Source organism: Gossypium arboreum, chromosome 5 (genome assembly GCF_025698485.1).
Source record: "Gossypium arboreum isolate Shixiya-1 chromosome 5, ASM2569848v2, whole genome shotgun sequence".
NCBI lineage: Eukaryota > Viridiplantae > Streptophyta > Magnoliopsida > Malvales > Malvaceae > Gossypium > Gossypium arboreum.
In genome coordinates this window covers 40869799-40888258 of record NC_069074.1, presented here as the reverse complement: position 1 = coordinate 40888258, position 18460 = coordinate 40869799, and positions in this window count along the sequence as shown.

Below are 18460 nucleotides of genomic sequence, written 5' to 3'. Positions count from 1 at the left end.
TTTAGGGTCTCTTTGTGAGATTTAATGCACATAATGCAATGTAATGCTAATGCATGAAATGTATACAAAAAAGGCACTGATTTTGATTCAATTTCATTAGAGTAACTTTTCTATAAAATAAATTTATTCACATAAAACGAATTACATATAAGGTCTTACCCTAATACTTAAGGCCTTGACCTTCCTAAGAAGCCAAGCTAACTCTCTGCCTCGATCTGACTCTGACTCGTATTTCAAACTGAGTACATCAGTCTGGACTGCTAAGGTTTGTAAATGATCAGCCACCTCTCTTACTTGAGTTAAAAATGCACCCATAACGTAATCCCTATCCCTAACCTGATCTTGAGATCAATGAAGCTGCTCTTGCCACTGCTCATTATTTGCTTCCAGGAGTTCAATTCGAAGTTCACAGTTTTATAGCGTGATTTTGAGTTCTTCTATCTTTTCTTTTAGCTCTTCAATTTTGTTCTGGCTAGCTTTCAACTTAATTACAGAGTTACGACTATGATACTAATGTAGGGATTTTTCTAACTCTGACACTCAAGTTTTTAACCCCACATTCTCATTTTGACTTTCTACCAAACTCCCTTACAGAATGTCTTCTCATGCTTGAGTATCTCATAATTTCCTTTCCCATTGACTGGCTCTACTTTTCCCTCTTTAATTTCTTGATGCCATTGTTCTGACGTTTTTCCCAGACCGGCAGTTCTTATTGACAATCGCAACTTCTTGTAATTCGTTTTCAAACTATTCAAATCTTCTTCAACTTTATTCTTCCCCTTTCTCAGCTTCTCGGATTATAGTTTCTGGACATCGACATCCAGTCCTAGCTATATTTTCTCCTCCTCCAATTGCTCTATCCTTTTTTTCTAGTTCCAATCTCTTTCTCTCAAAATCCTGTTTGATGATCTCTAGCTCGGACGGGATTACCTACAAGTGTTCTTCTATTGAATGAGTGTATTTTTGGTTTGATGTAGGGATGTTGTCGTTGGTTCTCTGACCCCACCACCGGTCGTACTCAGGGGTAGTCTTCGAGTTGGTAGCAAATCTTTTCATTTTACGAGTTCGGTTCCAGGCGTTCGATATTTCACGAACTTTCTTTTTGTAATTATCTCCCTTGTATTCAAACTCGCACTAAGCTAATCCTTGTGTTACTGGTGTAAACTGTTTTGATCTATATTGTATTAACACGAGCAGAGGGGCATATCCAATAGCCCCTATATTCTAAGTAGGAACCCAATCAAAATCTCCACACTGATATAAAATATCGTCAGGGACCATCCAAAAGGCTTTCCACTCGACGTCTTCGTCTCAAAAATTTTGGAGAATCATTATCCATTTCTCCTCCGTGATATCATCCCGTCTCAAGCATAGCCACTAACACTTTTAGTGGAAAAGATTCGATATGAGATATTTTTCACTTTCTAAAAATGGTTGTAGAACCACGTTAGTAAGAGTTGTGCGCATTTGATGAATCTCCTTTCACCATCTCTTCGGCAAGCATTCAAGGATCTAAAAGTTTCCACCAAATTACGGGAACATGTGTGACCTTTTTATCAAGACGGTGAAATAAATCAGAGACTGCCTCATCTATATGCCCTAAAGCCTTAGGAAAGATAACCAATCCGTAAATGCTTAACATGAAGATATCAACCTTTTTCTTCACATCAGGATATGATAGTATCAAATCTCTCAAATTTCTCTAATAAATGTACTTACTATCACCTTTCTGCTTGATTCGGGTTGCAACCCACTGTTCCCTCATTCTCGTGATGTTCATCAACTTTTTTAAGAAATTTGGGACGTTGGTAGCTCTGGAATAAGCCTTGTTAGTTTAAATCTTTAGGCAACAGAGCAAGGTCGTGTACTCTTACACAGTAGGTACCAAATCCACCTTTTCAAAAGTAAAACAACTATAAGCAGGATTCCAATACTGGGCGAGAGCTCAGAATAAGTGCCTGTCCACTTTGATATCGAGTAGATAGGGCAAATCACCATAATTAAAGTTGAATAGTTGCATTATCCTGCCATCCCATTGAGCCCATATTTCTTTTATCTCTTGAAGATTATTTTGGGTTATGTTGATACAAGTAAAATCCCACAATTCTGACACGTACCCCTCTGTAAGACTATCACTCTTCTCTTGTTGCATTGTCTCAGCCCATATCTAGATGGCCGTATTATCCTCTACTTTATCAAGAAACCCTCTTTCTCTGAAAAGTTATCTATTTAGCAACCAAATGTGAATCAACACCTTTTTTTGTGATGAAAATGCCATACAATTACAATAAAAGTAAAACAAAACAAGTCATTACTTCATACACAGTTTAAAGAAAGTGAAGAATAATAAGTAAAGCACCTACTCGGGTAACCACTAGGGTTTGGTACGGTTCTACCTAGGGTAGGCTCTTAGGGCTCACTATATATGGTTCGGTTCTAAAGTAATGGTACCTGAACCAGTAGATTCCTCGATCCTCGCCCATTACAAGCACATACAGACCGGGTTTAGTTCAGGGGAATACATTTCTCTATGGCTATATAGTGATGAAAATCTCATGAAGACATAGGTACGGATGTATCCCGAAAGCGATTCACTATCCTATACGAAGATGAAGACCTCACGAAGGAATAGTTTCTCACTCCCACTTAAAAGGGTAAAATCGACCGATTATGCCATGCAATATGCAGAAATATATCAAAAACTCAACCCAGTAAAGCAATTATAAACCAAAATAATGAAAATCGCAACAAAGATAGATGAAATGCAATGAAAGGATCGTAAATTTACACCAAGTTTTCAGTTTTCGACAAAAAGACAAAAAGTAATCAACTCGTGGCTTGACTCTCTTATTTTGGTATCCCCAGTGGAGTCGCCAAGCTGTTGAAACCATTTTTTTGTAAAAGGGATCGACTTTGATTTTGAAAACGAAAATGAACATGGGAGTCGCCACCAATCCTTTTTGATGAGGTGAGATCAGGTCACCTCGAAAAGTGGTTGTTTTTACTAAATAGTTTGATTTATTAAAACAACAATTTTGGTCCACGAAATTCAGAAAGACGGGTTTGGGAGTCGGTTATGCACGAGGAAGGATGATATGTGATATTCGCGACAGGTTTTAAATATTTATAATGAATCGTTCTTGAAACTAACTATTATCACGATGAAGGCAAATGTACCTATCGAACAGTAGTATAGCTTTAGCAAGACTGGATTGTTTAACCCAAAGGAACTAAAAGTACTAGTAATGACTTTCTTTTTATTATCTAGCCTAAGAATAATGGGGTTGTTTTAACTAACTAATTAACTAAACTAAGAATTCACAGAAAATAGAATTGGGGAATTACTTTTGAAAAAACGATTGAATTAAGACAATACCTAAGGAAAAATCCACCTAGACTTCACTTGTTATTTGACTCTGAACCAGACGATTTATTCATTTGACTTGATCCGTAGAAATCCCTAAGTTATATTATTATCTCTCGAGACTAATAACGTCTAACCACAGGTTGATTAATGAAATCTCTTTCTAATCAACGCCTAGTGTTGCATTAACTTGATCTATGGATCCCTTATTAGGTTTCACCCTAAACCGGTGAAATCTTATCACCCCATCTCTATGCGTGCAATTAACTCCGCTTAATTATGACAATTTTACTCTTAGACAGGGTCTATTTCTCCTCTGAATAAGAGCATTAACTTGAATCAATATCCTGGAATATTAAAACAAGGATTAAGAACACATAATTAAGAACAAGTCAAATATTTGTCATACAATTCAAATAATAATAAGAAGATCCGTCTTAGGTTTCATTCTGTATTTAGGGGTTTTAGTTCATAATTATAAAAGAAAACATCTCAGAAGAATAATGAATACAAAACATAAAGAAAACCCAAAAACTCATGAGGGAAATTGAAGGGAGATCTTTCGTCTTGAAGGTGAATCCGACTTCTAAGATGGATCAATCGGCTTTCCTTGAATAATTCCTTGCCTCCTTCGGTGTTTAAATAGGCTTTAGAATGCTTAAGAACCCTCACAAATGGCCTTTTCTGAATAGGATTATACTTAGGCTCAGCAGGGACACGCCCGTGTGACACGCCCGTGTGCGATATCTTCAGGCCATGGTCAAGGCTGTTAAATAGGCACGGGTGTGTGGTCTACCCGTGTAAATCGTGCTTTGATTCTGCCAAATTAACACGGCCGTGTGGTCCACCCGTGTGAGGAAGTCTAGGCCGTGTTGTTTTCCCATGTTGGCCCGTTTCTCGCTCTTTTTACTTTCCTATGCTCACCTAAGTATAAAACATGAAATTAAAGAATTAGGAGCATCGAATTCACCAAATCTAAGGATAAACCATCCATAAATGCGCTAAGCATGAGATAAAAATATGTATAAATTACGGTTTATCAAATACCCCCACACTTAAGCGTTTGCTTATCCTCAAGCAAAATCCTCAATTCACAATCAAAATAAATTTTTCTCAACTTATAATTCCTATTGATAATATCTCAAACTAATCCATAAGTAATCATACATTGAAAATTCAACTAGAAGAACATCAAAGTTTCAAACATTCCAAGTTGAGCATTTTATCATGAAAACATAGGTGTCCCCCCTCATTTAAGTAATCACCTTTGATCAAAATATAACAAAGTTTAACATTCTCAATAAAGGTTCACTCAAATCACTCAAGGTATTTAAGGACATCAAATTAAGCACTCCTCAGTCAACATTGAAAAGTTATTACCATAGGCTTGCATGAAAATCAAATCTCCACCACTCCGTAAATTGAGATGATACATCAATCAAAAGGTCTTTAGAGGGTTGTAACGTGGCTTTGGTTAGGGGGTGTGGTCACAAGCTGAAAGAAAAGGTTAGAATCGAGATTGAATTGAAGAAATCACCTAACTAGAAAAATAACTAATTATTAGTTGAATACCAGTGAGCTTCTTCTCAGAATATAGAATTAACACTCAAGCTCAAAAATGACGAATTACTACTAATATGTATGTAAGTATTGTTTCATTGTTGTTTTTTTTTAAGAACAAGTCAAATAGCATGGAACTTAATTATTACAACGAAGAATAAAACATAGCTAAGCAATTAATTCAAATCAAATCTAGACAAAGATCGGGATCAAATTAGAGGATTTTAACAATAATGAGTTAAGGGTTAACATTGAGGGTAAATCAATTAATGGTTTGTTAGGCTCAAAGGGGTTCACTAAGGGTTAATTATGAAGGTAGACTTTTGTAGAGTGAGTGGGTTAAACCTAAGTGCCTTTATCATCTCAACATATCAAATCAAATGATGTAGCCTTGACATGCATAATCAAGCAAGTTCTAGAATAACAAATCAATACTGACGCACTCAAAGCAACAATAAAAGTGAGCATGAAAGAAATAGATGCTCTAAAGGCTCAAGATCTCACAAAAAATTATGGCTTTTTTATGTTTAAACCTGTGAATTTCGACTCAAGATAATAAATAAACTTGGGGAAAACAACCTAAAAGTTTTAAATTCTCAAAAATTAACTTATCATACTTGAACTCTAATGTCTTAAAGTTTAAACAATCAATTCCTGAATGCCTATGTTTTAATTCAAGACATATCAATAAAAATCATAAATTAATTAAAATTCATTCTAATAGTGATATGAGTGATTCACGTGAGAATAAGACAAAATTTAGGAATTTCTGATGATGATATAAAAAACCCCCCCATACTTAAGATGTACATTGCCCTCAATGTACAAGGATAATTATACTAAAAAATGTAAATATAAGATCATAAGATGGGGAGAGAAGTGAAACTTCCTGAGTTATGAATGGACTCTTCGGATTAGCGAGAGTGAGAGTTCAAAAGAAAGCTGGAGGGAAGGCATGATTCTGAGGGATAAAAGGAGAAGACACCACTTGTGAAAGAGAATTAAGGAGATAATCTGATAATAATCGTAAAGATAAGCCGAGTTTAAAAACAAATGAGTTTTCAAAAGAAATAAAATTAAAAATAAAATAAAATAAATAAAATAAAATAAAAAATAAAAAAGATAATCTAATTTGAAAAAAGCGGCACGGCTGTATCACACGCCCGTATGGTTCGTGACCAGCCCGTGTTTGTCGCAATTTTTAAATTTAGCCACGTCTGACATTCGGCCCACGCCCGTGTTCCTTGGGTGTGTGGGTGCACATGGCCATGTTGAACGGCCATGTCTTGCTTCGTTCGCTTCTCCCACGCTCGTGTATATAGGTCCACGCCAGTGTTAAATTCTCAGTTTCAACCACGGTTTCAAGGCACGGGCGTGTCTCACACCCGTGTTGTTTTGACAGTTTCGTCCACGGCCATGTCGCATGGCCATCGCAACTTATCAGATCCCGTGTTGGGGAAAAATTTACCCTATTTTCATACAGCCGTATCACACATTCGTGTCTCCTCCTGTGGTGTGAGCACGGCCTAAGGCACGCCCGTGTGCCTAGCCGTGTGGATGGAAAAACTTTGTGTTCCAAGACTCAATTAGTAGGTTAGATGTGAAAAACTAGGATTTAAAGAAATCAATACTGTTAGTGCTCGGGTTACCTCCCGAGAAGTGCTTATTTATAATTTAAGCTCAACTTACCTCTCTGGTGTGTGATCATGGTGGCTCAAGGAGTTTACATTCCTCATCCCTGCTATCAACTTTATCAATATAAGGTTTAAGACGAGTATTTTTTACCTTAAAAGTGTTGAATTTGGGATGAATTACCTCGACTATACCATATGGGAAAATACTGAGTACCGTGAGAGGAATTTCTTCATTAGGTTCATAAGTGGTAATGCGAGGATCTGCTGCATCTAGTAGTACTTTGTCTCCAACCTTAAGTTGATTTGGTAAAGTATTGAGCTCATACTGGTTCGGTTTCGATTTATCGTGTGTCTTCAATTTATGTGTCTGCCATTCATTTAGTTCCTCGATTTGTAGCCTTCATTCTTCACAGATAAGTCCTTTACTGTTACTTGAACATGGCTCATGTAGGTTCTTCAAACTTATTTCCTGCAAAGTAAGCTGCACCACATGGTCAGTTTTAGTAGAATAATTTATACGACCACCTTCAATCTTTGATGTGTTATTCGTATTACGAGCTTGAAGGGTGATTGTTTCGTCTCCCACACAAAGTGTAAGTTCACCTGTGCCAACATCAATAATTGTTTTAACGGTTGCTAAAAATGGCCTCCCTAAAATTAAAGGAACGTTACTATCCTCCTCTATGTCTAGAACAACGAAATCAACTGGGAATATAAATTTGTCAATTTTAACGAGTACATCTTCAATAATCCCTTTAGGAAATCTGATTATTTTATCGGTTAATTGAATACTCATCCTAATTTTTTTGGGTTTTCCAAGACCTAGTTGCTTAAACATTTTGTAAGGTATAACATTGATACTAGCCCTTAAATCAGCCAAAGCATTATTAACATCTAAGCTACCAATTAGACAGGGAATCGTAAAACTCCCTAGATCTTTTAATTTGTTAGCCAGCTTATTCTGTAGTATGGCTGAGCAAACCGCATTTAGCTCTACATGCGACTCCTCATCCAACTTCCGCTTATTTGTTAAAAAGTTTCTTTAGGAATTTGACTACTTTTGGCATCTGCGAAAGAGCTTCAATAAACGGTAAGTTAGTATGTAACTTCTTTAATAATTTAAGGAATTTACCGAATTGTTTGTCTGTGCGGTCTTTCCTTGTCGCTTTGGGGTATGGCACACGAGGTTTGTACTCTTTACTTACCAGTTTCTGGCTATTGTGGTCCACCTCACCTTTTCCTTTATGTACCACAGTTTCTTGCCTCGGTTCTGGCTCAGGTGCAACTAACCCTTCCTCATCTTGAATGGTAATTGCATTGAGTTGCTCATTTGGGTTAGATTCAGTGTTACTCGAAAGGCTACCTTGTGGTCGTTCAGATATCAATTTAGCGAGCTGACCTATCTGAGTTTTGAGCCCTTAGATCGACGCTTGTTGATTTTTAAGTGTTGTCTCTGTATTCTGAAAATGAGTTTCTAACACTGAGATGAATTTTGTTAGCATCTCCTTAAGGTTCGACTTTTTCTCTTGTTGGTAGGGTGGTTGTTGGAAGCCTGGAGGTGGTGGTCTCTGATTCCCTTGGCCTCCCCATAAGAAATTTGGGTGGTTCCTCCAACCTGCATTGTAAGTATTACTATAAGGATTATTTTGATATCGAGGATTACTATCCATGTAATTTAACTGCTCGTTCTCTATGTTGTGGCCATAAGGTGGGTATTCTGAACTGCTCGATCCACCTCCACTTGCTTCGCACTGTATTACTGGATGAACCTAGGAAGAACCAAGAAAGCCGTCAATTTTCTATTCAAAAGTTCTGTGACAGCCCAAAATTGACCCTAGTCGGGATGTGGTTTCGGGACCACAAAACCGAGGCATAAAAATAATTTATAATTTATTTTGATGCCTATAATATGTGTTAATTCATGTGTGACATTTTTGATGTTTCGATTTAGAGTTATAAATGTGAATTTTACTAGAAAGGACCTAGTAGTAAACTTTGAAAGTATGATGGGGAAATGTGTGATGACTAGTTGATAATGCATGCAAAAATAAGGGATTTACATGTCAAATCCCCCCCTAACATGAAGTGGCCGGCCATGACAAGGGAGTATGGGCTAAACATGTCATGAAACATGTTTTGTTGGTGCATTAGGGTGAAATAATAAACAAAGGTGTATGGGTGATAAAAGAATGAAAAAGAAGGAAGAAAAAAAAATTGTTGTGTTCATCCTTTCTCATCTTTTTGGCTGAAAATCATAAGGAGGAAGAAAGGGATTTTTGCTCCATTTTTGGTTTAGAAGAGAACTAGAAGGAGATTTGGCCATACTTGTACCAAGATTAAGGTATGTATGAGGTTGTGTCATGAAATTCATGCATGTTTTAGTTGCTAACTTGATGTTCATGTTAGCCCATGGTTCAAATCCTTGTTGTGCCATGGAAATGGTATTTGGCCAAGGTTGATATTGTGTTAAAGCCATTGCATGCTAAATGAGAAGCTTGTTGATGATGCATGCAATGATGGATTGACTACTCTTGAAATTTCTTTTAGCATTCTTGAGTAAGACATTGAATTCTTTGTTTAACCATGACCGAAGTTGAAAGGGTATGGTTGTGATGTATTCGGCCATGGTGCATTCATGAGCATGATTTATGCTTGTTATATGATTGGTAAAAATTTGTGTTTTGGATGGTTATGAGCACCTTGAGATTCGGCCTTGCACCTATATGTATAGATATGTTTGCACATGATGTATTGGTATGACATATATGCTATCTCAAAGTATATATTTTCTTGTGATGATGTTTCGATTATAAAGTAAATGATAGATGTGTATTGAGCTACAATATGTAATGCATTAACTAGTAAAATGTGTGCCATTCATGTGTGGTATTAAACATGTAGTTGGCCTCGACATCAACATGCATAATCGCCCATGAAAGAGTACCTAAGATGTTGTGTATATTCGCCATAGCTAAGCATGTTGATGGCTTTACATCGACTTAGAACAATCGGCCACATGAGTAAAATGAGTACTTGATGCTATATTATAATTATTGAGCTTAAGTATGTGAATGTAAGTGTGTGCGGCCTTATAAAGGCTAAGTACCTTGGATTCCCCTTTTGATATTCAAAACGATTAAATCAATTTATTTGTTAACATAAAGCTCAAGAGCAAAGGGGAACTAGCTCCAATAAAGGAAAGGAAAAGGTGATTGAATAGCCGTTGGAAGCGCTCGACAACCTCCAAGTTAAGTTTTCGAGTATCGGAACTTAGATTTTGATTCGATTGGATGAAGTAATAAGCAATCGAAATTGTGCCCTTGTATGTGGCCATTGAGCCGAAATGATATTTCTTATTAAGTGAATTGTGCATAAAAGTTTTGTTATGATATTGAAACAAAGATGTGTATGGATGTGGGAATTGTGATATCCAGCCTAAGCCCGAAGGCAATTGTGCGAGTTATGATATCCGGGCTAAGCCCGAAGGCAATTGTGCGAGTTGTGATACCCGGGTTAAGTCCCGAAGGCATTTGTGCGAGTTCCACAACCGGGCTATGTCCCGAAGGCGTTTGGACGAGTAGCTATATCCAGTTAAACTCCGAAGGCATGTGATTTGAGAATTATGAACTTGCTGTAAAAATTTTCAGTTAATACGCTTGTAAAATTCCCAACAACAAGGTACGTTTCGTGTGTGATTTGCACACTGTGAGTAAGTGTGTATGAGTATTCGCTCTAATGATAAATGAGCTATCGGCCTTGACTAAGCTGTTATTTGTGTATGAATATAAGAGTTGGGATTGTAAAGTAAGCATGTCATTGAGAAATTGTGCATATGAATTATTGTTTAGCTACTTGAATGCTATGCTTTGGTTGTGTGTAAATTTATGGCTCGAAACTTACTAAGCATAAATTGCTTACTCCGTTTCTTTGTTTCTCTGTCTTATAGATTTTGCTCGTTAGCGATCGGATTCGGGATCATCGAAGTTGGAGTCAACCACACTATCAAACCCCTTTTTGGTACTCTTTTAGTCGAACCTTGGATATGGCATGTATAGGACTACCCTCGGTTGTTTTAAAGTACTTTGTGATGTATATGTCACGGCCATGCGAAAATGGTTCGTAAAAGTGGAGTCTGGAATTAGACCATTTGTGGTTTGTAATTTTATATGGTTTCATGATGTTATTATGGATTGGAATGGGAGTGTTGGTCACATGATCAGCCATTGGAATGGCTAAACATGATCATATGTGGACCTATGTATGACTAGACTATAGTTGGTCCATGGAAACTACAAAATAGGTAAAGCCTACCTTAAAAACAGATGCTGCCAGCTGCAGTGATGTGGATATGAAAAATCACCAAAATTTGTAGGAAGGGTATTAAATAGTGAATGAATTATGTGATCGAACCTTGATGAATCTATTTTCATATGAAAGTAACGAAACGATCATATGAACAGTATACTGAGAGATATTAAAGTTCTCGTGAGACAGGCCCAGAACGGTTTCTGGATCCCCTGTCTCGACTTTAAAAATCTACCATAAATTATCCAGAAGGAATTAGAAGTCATGTCTTATATGTGCAGATTCCCTTTTGAGTCTACTTCCGTTAGAAACAAACGGCATGAGCATTTAAGCTTTGTACAAGAAGATATCCAGGTCGTAATGTGCAAAGGTCAGTGTAGTCGACCCCTGTAACATGGGTGACTTATACTAATAAACTGTACTAATTGGCCCAACCAAAAATTCTAGAAATAAATCCATAGATGGATATATGAGTCTAAATTCAGGGAAAATTTATGGAGTCAGTTTTCGAGTTGTGAAACTCGAGATATGCTTTTTAAGGCAACAGTGATGCAGTTCTCCAGCTTGTCTGGAAATGTCAAATTGGTCGGTGCGATAAGTGGATTTGGCCCGTTAACCCCTCGTGTCCGACACCAGCAACGGTCTCGGGTTCGGGGTGTTACAATTTTATTGGTATCAGAGCCACGGTTTAGTCGATTCTAGGACTACCGTGATATGTTTGGGGTCTAGCTATACATGCCATTAAGTGATAAATTGATAGTGTGGAGATTTCTGACAATTTGAATTTGTGTTTGTTTATAGCAATGGATCCCGATCCCAACCGAGCAATAGCTGATGATGTGGAGAGTGTGGCACCTGCTCCCGTACAAGGGACAGCGCCGGCGGACTCTCAACCTATTGCCAGCAATCCGAATGATGAGGCTAGGCAAGCCTTTTATAGCGTGATGAATGATTGGTTCAACCAATACATTCGAACTAACACTACTGTTCCACAACCTCCATTCCCGACTAATGCAACCCTCAAGACCTACAATACCTCCGAATCGACCAAGTAAGGTCAAGTAAGCCCCCAGTCGATAGAATTCGAAAACATGGGGCTACTGAATTTAAAGCTACGGATAGCGACGATGCCGAGCAAGCTGAATTTTAGTTGGACAACACTATCCGGGTGCTCGATGAGCTATCTTGTACACCCGATGAATGCTTAAAGTGTACTATCTCCTTGCTACGCGATTCCGCCTACTATTGGTGGAGTACTCTGACTTCTGTTGTGCCTAAGGAGCAAGTAACTTGGGAGTTCTTCCAAACCGAGTTCCGAAAGAAGTATATCAGTCAGAGATTCATCGACCAAAAACGAAAGGAATTTCTTGATCTTAAGCAAGGCTCTATGTCAGTTACTGACTACGAGCGAAAATTTGTTAGACTTAGTAGGTACGCTCGGGAATGTGTTTCGTCCGAAGCTATTATGTGTAAACGCTTCGAGGATGGGCTGAATGATGATATAAGGATGTTCGTTGGCATTCTCGAAATACGAGAGTTCGTAGTACTTGTCGAGCGAGCTTGTAAAGCCGAAGAGCTTAAGAAGGAGAAACAAAAAGTTGATGTGGGAACTGGAGAATTTCGAAAAAGGTCATCGGGAAAGTCTCTTCAACAAGCATCGAAGAGATTTTGAGAAGATGTGAGCCGGTCTAGAGGCGCTTCGGGCCTTTTTAGACGAGATCGTGATCGACCCCCGGTGGGTATACGAGGCACTTCGGTCTCCGGTGTTGGGAATGATCGTCGAAACCGAATGGAGTGTCAGTATTGTGGTAAATGGCACTCGGGGAGTTGTAGATCCCATGACCGCTCCTGTTACAAGTGCGGGTCAGCCAACCACTTTATTAAAGATTGTCCGAGATTATCTGAACAAAACGCAAATCAAAGGGGGAACCCGAGTGCTACCACAACTCGAGGTAGGCCATTTAGAAATACGGGCAATGCTAGTGGCGGTCAGAGAGGATTGAGAGATGCTGCAACTAGATCCGAGGCTCGTGCTCCTGCTAGGACTTATGCCATACGAGCACGCGAGGATGCTTCCTCGCCAGATGTTATTACCGGTACCTTCACTCTCTTTGATACTAATGTGATTGCTTTAATTGACCCTGGTTCTACTCATTCTTATATATGCGAAACCTTAGCATCCAAGAAGACTTTACCGTTGAGTCTCGAGTTTGTAATTCGGTGTCAAATCCCTTGGGTCATTACGTGCTTGTCAACAAAGTGTGTAAGAAAAGTCCCTAGTATTTCGAGGTTCTTGTTTTCCGGCGGACTTGATGCTTTTGCCGTTCGATTTAATTCGACGTTATTCTTGGTTTGGATTGGTTGACCATGCACGATGCGATTGTAAATTGCAAAAGCAAGACTATTGATCCGAGGTGCACGAATAACGAGATAATTCGGTGGAGTCTACGGACTTAAAGGGGTTGCCGGTATGTAATATCGCAATGTTGGCCCGTAAATACGTAAGAAAGGGTGCGAAGCATACCTTGCGTATGTGCTCGATGGCAAGGAGTCGAAAAGAAACCGAATCTGTACGGTGGTTTGTGAATACCCGGATGTTTTCCCTAAAGAATTGCCGGGTTTACCACCTGTTCAGGAAATAGAGTTTGGCATCGAATTGGTACTGGTACCACTCCAATTTCGATAGCTCCGTATCGTATGGCACCAACGAATTAAAGGAGTTGAAAGCTCGATTGCAAGAATTGGTGGATAGAGGTTTTGCTCGCCGAGTTTTTCACCTTGGGGTGCGCCGGTGTTGTTTGTGAAAAAGAAGGATGGAACTATGAGGTCGTGCATCGACTATCGTCGACTTAATAAAGCGACAATAAAGAACAAATATCCGTTACAGCAGATCGACGATTTGTTCGATCAACTGAAGGAGCCTCGGTGTTCTCGAAAATAGATTTGAGATCGGGCTATTATCGATTCATGAATTCGAGAGTCGGACGTACCCAAAACTGCCTTCAGAACGAGATATGGTCACTACGAGTTCCTAGTGATGCCGTTTGGGCTCACTAATGGCCCTGCGATATTTATGGATTTGATGAATTGGATCTTCAGACCATATTTGGATCGGTTCGTAGTCGTGTTCATCGATGACATCTTGGTCTATTCAAGAAATGAGACCGAACATTTGAACACCGAGGTTAGTCTTTGCAAATTTTACGGATAAGCGGTTATATGCTAAGTTCAGCAAGTGTGAGTTCGGTTGAGGAGGTTAGCTTCTTGGGTCATGTGGTATCTGCATCGGGTATTCGAGTCGATTCGAACAAAATTTCAGCCATACTTAATTGGAAGCCTCAGAAATATTCTCGAGGTTCGACTTTTGGGGCTTGTCGGTTATTACCGACGATTTGTAAAGGTTTCTCAACGATAGCCACGCCAATGACGGCTTACTCCAAAAGGACGTTAAGTTGAATGGACGGAGAAATGTCGGAAAAGCTTGAACAATGAAAACTTATTTGACTGAAGCCCCAATTCTAGTGCAACCCGAATCGGGCAAAGAGTTTGTCATTTATAGTGACTCATCCCTACTTGGGTTGGGTTGCGTATTGATGCAAGAAGGGCGAGTTGTGGCCTATGCATCGAGACAATTGAAGCCACATGAGAGAAATTATCCGACCCATGATCTCGAACTAGCTGCCATCGTATTCGCTTTGAAAATATGGCGACACTACTTATTTGGGGAGAAGTGCCATGTATTTTCGGATCACAAAAGTCTCAAATATTTGATGACTCAAAGAGACTTAAATCTGCGACAAAGACGTTGACTCGAGCTGTTAAAGGATTATGAGCTGGTCATTGACTATCACCCGGGAAAGGCTAATGTGGTTGCGGATGCCTTAAGTCGTAAATCACTATTCGCTTTACGAGCGATGAATGTACACTTGTCTGTTCTACCCGACAATGTGTTAGTAGCTGAATTGAAAGCCAAACCATTATTGATACATCAAATTCGTGAAGCTCAGAAAGTCGACGATGAGTTGGTTGCAAAACGGGCTGAGTGTGTTCCGAACAAGGAGTCGGAGTTTCAAATCGATGATGACGATTGTTTGAGGTTCAGAAGTCGTCTGTGTGTTCCAAAGAATTCGGAACTTATTTCGATAATTCTGAACGAAGCCCATAGTAGCCGAATGGCAATTCACCCGGGGAGTACGAAAATGTACAACGATTTGAAACATCGATTTTGGTGGCATGGTATGAAACGAGACATCTCTGACTTTGTTTTGAGATGTTTAATATGTCAACAAGTGAAAGCGGAACATCAAGTGCCTTCAGGATTACTTCAGCCGATCACGATACCCGAGTGGAAATGGGATCGAGTCACAATGGACTTTGTATCCGGACTGCCATTGTCAGCGAGTAAGAAGGATGGGATTTGGGTCGTTGTAGATAGATTGACTAAGTCGGCTCACTTTGTCCCCGACGTCATGATTTTCAATGGACAAACTAGCCGAATTATGCGTTTCTCGATTGTGAGATTACACGGGTGCCTATTTCCATCGTGTCGGATAGAGATCCGAGATTTACCTCGCGATTTTGGAAGAAGTTGCAAGAAGCTTTGGGTACCAAGTTGCATTTCAGCACCGCCTTTCACCCCCAAACCGATGGTCAATCCGAGCAGATAATTCAAATACTTGAGGATATGTTGAGATGTTGCGTCCTCGAGTTCAGTGGTTCATGGGAATGGTATTTGCCTTTGATTGAATTCGCTTACAACAATAGTTTTCAATCAAGTATTAAGATGGCACCTTACGAGGCCTTGTACGCAGGCGTAAATGCCGTACACCATTGTGTTGACTGAGCTCGGTGAAAGCAAAATTTTGGGGTGGACTTGATTAAAGATCTGAACAAAAGTGAAAGTAATCCGTGAAAGTCTGAAGATAGCCTCCGATCGTCAGAAGTCGTACGCGGATCTGAAACGTAAAGACATCGAGTATCAGGTGGGAGATAAAGTGTTTCTTAAAGTTGCGCATTGGAAAAAGATACTCAGATTTGGCCGTAAGGGCAAGTTGAGCCCGAGATTCATTGGGCCGTATGAAATCTCCGAACGAGTTGGTCCAGTTGCGTATTGTTTGATTTTGCCCCCTGAACTCGAAAAGATTCACGACGTCTTTCATGTTTCGATGCTTCGACGCTATAGATCTAATCCATCGCACGTGATTAGTCCATCAGAGGTTGAAATTCAAGCCAATATGAGTTATGAGGAAGAACCGATTCGTATCCTAGCACGTGAAGTGAAAGAGTTGCGAAACAAGCGGGTTCCGCTAGTGAAAGTGTTATGGCTCAAAAACGGGATAGAAGAAGCTACTTGGGAACCCGAGAACTCTATGAAAGAGCGATACCCAAACCTATTTACCGGTAAGATTTTCGGGACGAAAATTTCTTAAGTGGGGAAAGTTGTGATGACCAAAATTGACCCTAGTCGGGATGTGGTTTCAGGACCACAAAACCGAGGCATAAAAATAATTTATAATTTATTTTGATGCCTATAATATGTGTTAATTCATGTGTGACATTTTTGATGTTTCGATTTAGAGTTATAAATGTGAATTTCACTAGAAAGGACCTAGTAGTAAACTTTGAAAGTATGATGGGGAAATGTGTGATGACTAGTTGATAATGCATGCAAAAGGGATTTGCATGTCAAATCCCCCCTAACATGAAGTGGCCGGCCATGACAAGGGAGTATGGGCTAAACATGTCATGAAACATGTTTTGTTGGTGCATTAGGGTGAAATAATAAACAAAGGTGTATGGGTGATAAAAGAATGAAAAAAAAATGTGTGTGAGTGTGGTAATCCCCCCCTTGCCGTGAGTTGAGAAAGAAGGAAGAAAAAAAATTGTTGTGTTCATCCTTTCTCATCTTTTTGGCCGAAAATCATAAGGAGGAAGAAAGGGATTTTTGCTCCATTTTTGGTTTAGAAGAGAACTAGAAGGAGATTTGGCCATACTTGTACCAAGATTAAGGTATGTATGAGGTTGTGTCATGAAATTCATGCATGTTTTAGTTGCTAACTTGATGTTCATGTTAGCCCATGGTTCAAATCCTTGTTGTGCCATGGAAATGGTATTTGGCCAAGGTTGATATTATGTTAAAGCCATTGCATGCTAAATGTGAAGCTTGTTGATGATGCATGCAATGATGGATTGACTACTCTTGAAATTTCTTTTAGCATTCTTGAGTAAGACATTGAATTCTTTGTTTAACCATGACCGAAGTTGAAAGGGTATGGTTGTGATGTATTCGGCCATGGTGCATTCATGAGCATGATTTATGCTTGTTATATGATTGGTAAAAATTTGTGTTTTGGATGGTTATGAGCACCTTGAGATTCGGCCTTGCACCTATATGTATAGATATGTTTGCACATGATGTATTGGTATGACATATATGCTATCTCAAAGTATATATTTTCTTGTGATGATGTTTCGATTATAAAGTAAATGATAGATGTGTATTGAGCTACAATATGTAATGCATTAACTAGTAAAATGTGTGCCATTCATGTGTGGTATTAAACATGTAGTTGGCCTCGACATCAACATGCATAATCGGCCCATGAAAGAGTACCTAAGATGTTGTGTATATTCGGCCATAGCTAAGCATGTTGATGGCTTTACATCGACTTAGAACAATCGGCCACATGAGCAAAATGAGTACTTGATGCTATATTATAATTATTGAGCTTAAGTATGTGAATGTAAGTGTGTGCGGCCTTATAAAGGCTAAGTACCTTGGATTCCCCTTTTGATATTCAAAACGATTAAATTAATTTATTTGTTAACATAAAGCTCAAGAGCAAAGGGGAACTAGCTCCAATAAATGAAAGGAAAAGGTGATTGAATAGCCGTTGGAAGCGCTCAACAACCTCCAAGGTAAGTTTTCGAGTATCGGAACTTAGATTTTGATTCGATTGGATGAAGTAATAAGCAATCGAAATTGTGCCCTTGTATGTGGCCATTGAGCCGAAATGATATTTCTTATTAAGTGAATTGTGCATAAAAGTTTTGTTATGATATTGAAACAAAGATGTGTATGAATGTGCGAATTGTGATATCCGGGCTAAGCCCGAAGGCAATTGTGCGAGTTATGATATCCGGGCTAAGCCCGAAGGCAATTGTGCGAGTTATGATATCCGGGCTAAGCCCGAAGGCAATTGTGCGAGTTGTGATACCCGGGTTAAGTCCCGAAGGCATTTGTGCGAGTTCCACAACTGGGCTATGTCCCGAAGGCGTTTGAACGAGTAGCTATATCCGGTTAAACTCCGAAGGTATGTGATTTGAGAATTATGAACTTGCTGTAAAAAATTTCAGTTAATACGCTTGTGAAATTCCCAACAACAAAGTGCGTTTAGTGTGTGCTTTGCACATCGTGAGTAAGTGTGTATGAGTATTCGCCCAATGATAAATGAGCTATCGGCCTTGACTAAGCCGTTATTTGTGTATGAATATAAGAGTTGGGATTGTAAAGTAAGCATGTCATTGAGAAATTGTGCATATGAATTATTGTTTAGCTACTTGAATGCTATGCTTTGGTTGTGTGTAAATTTATGGC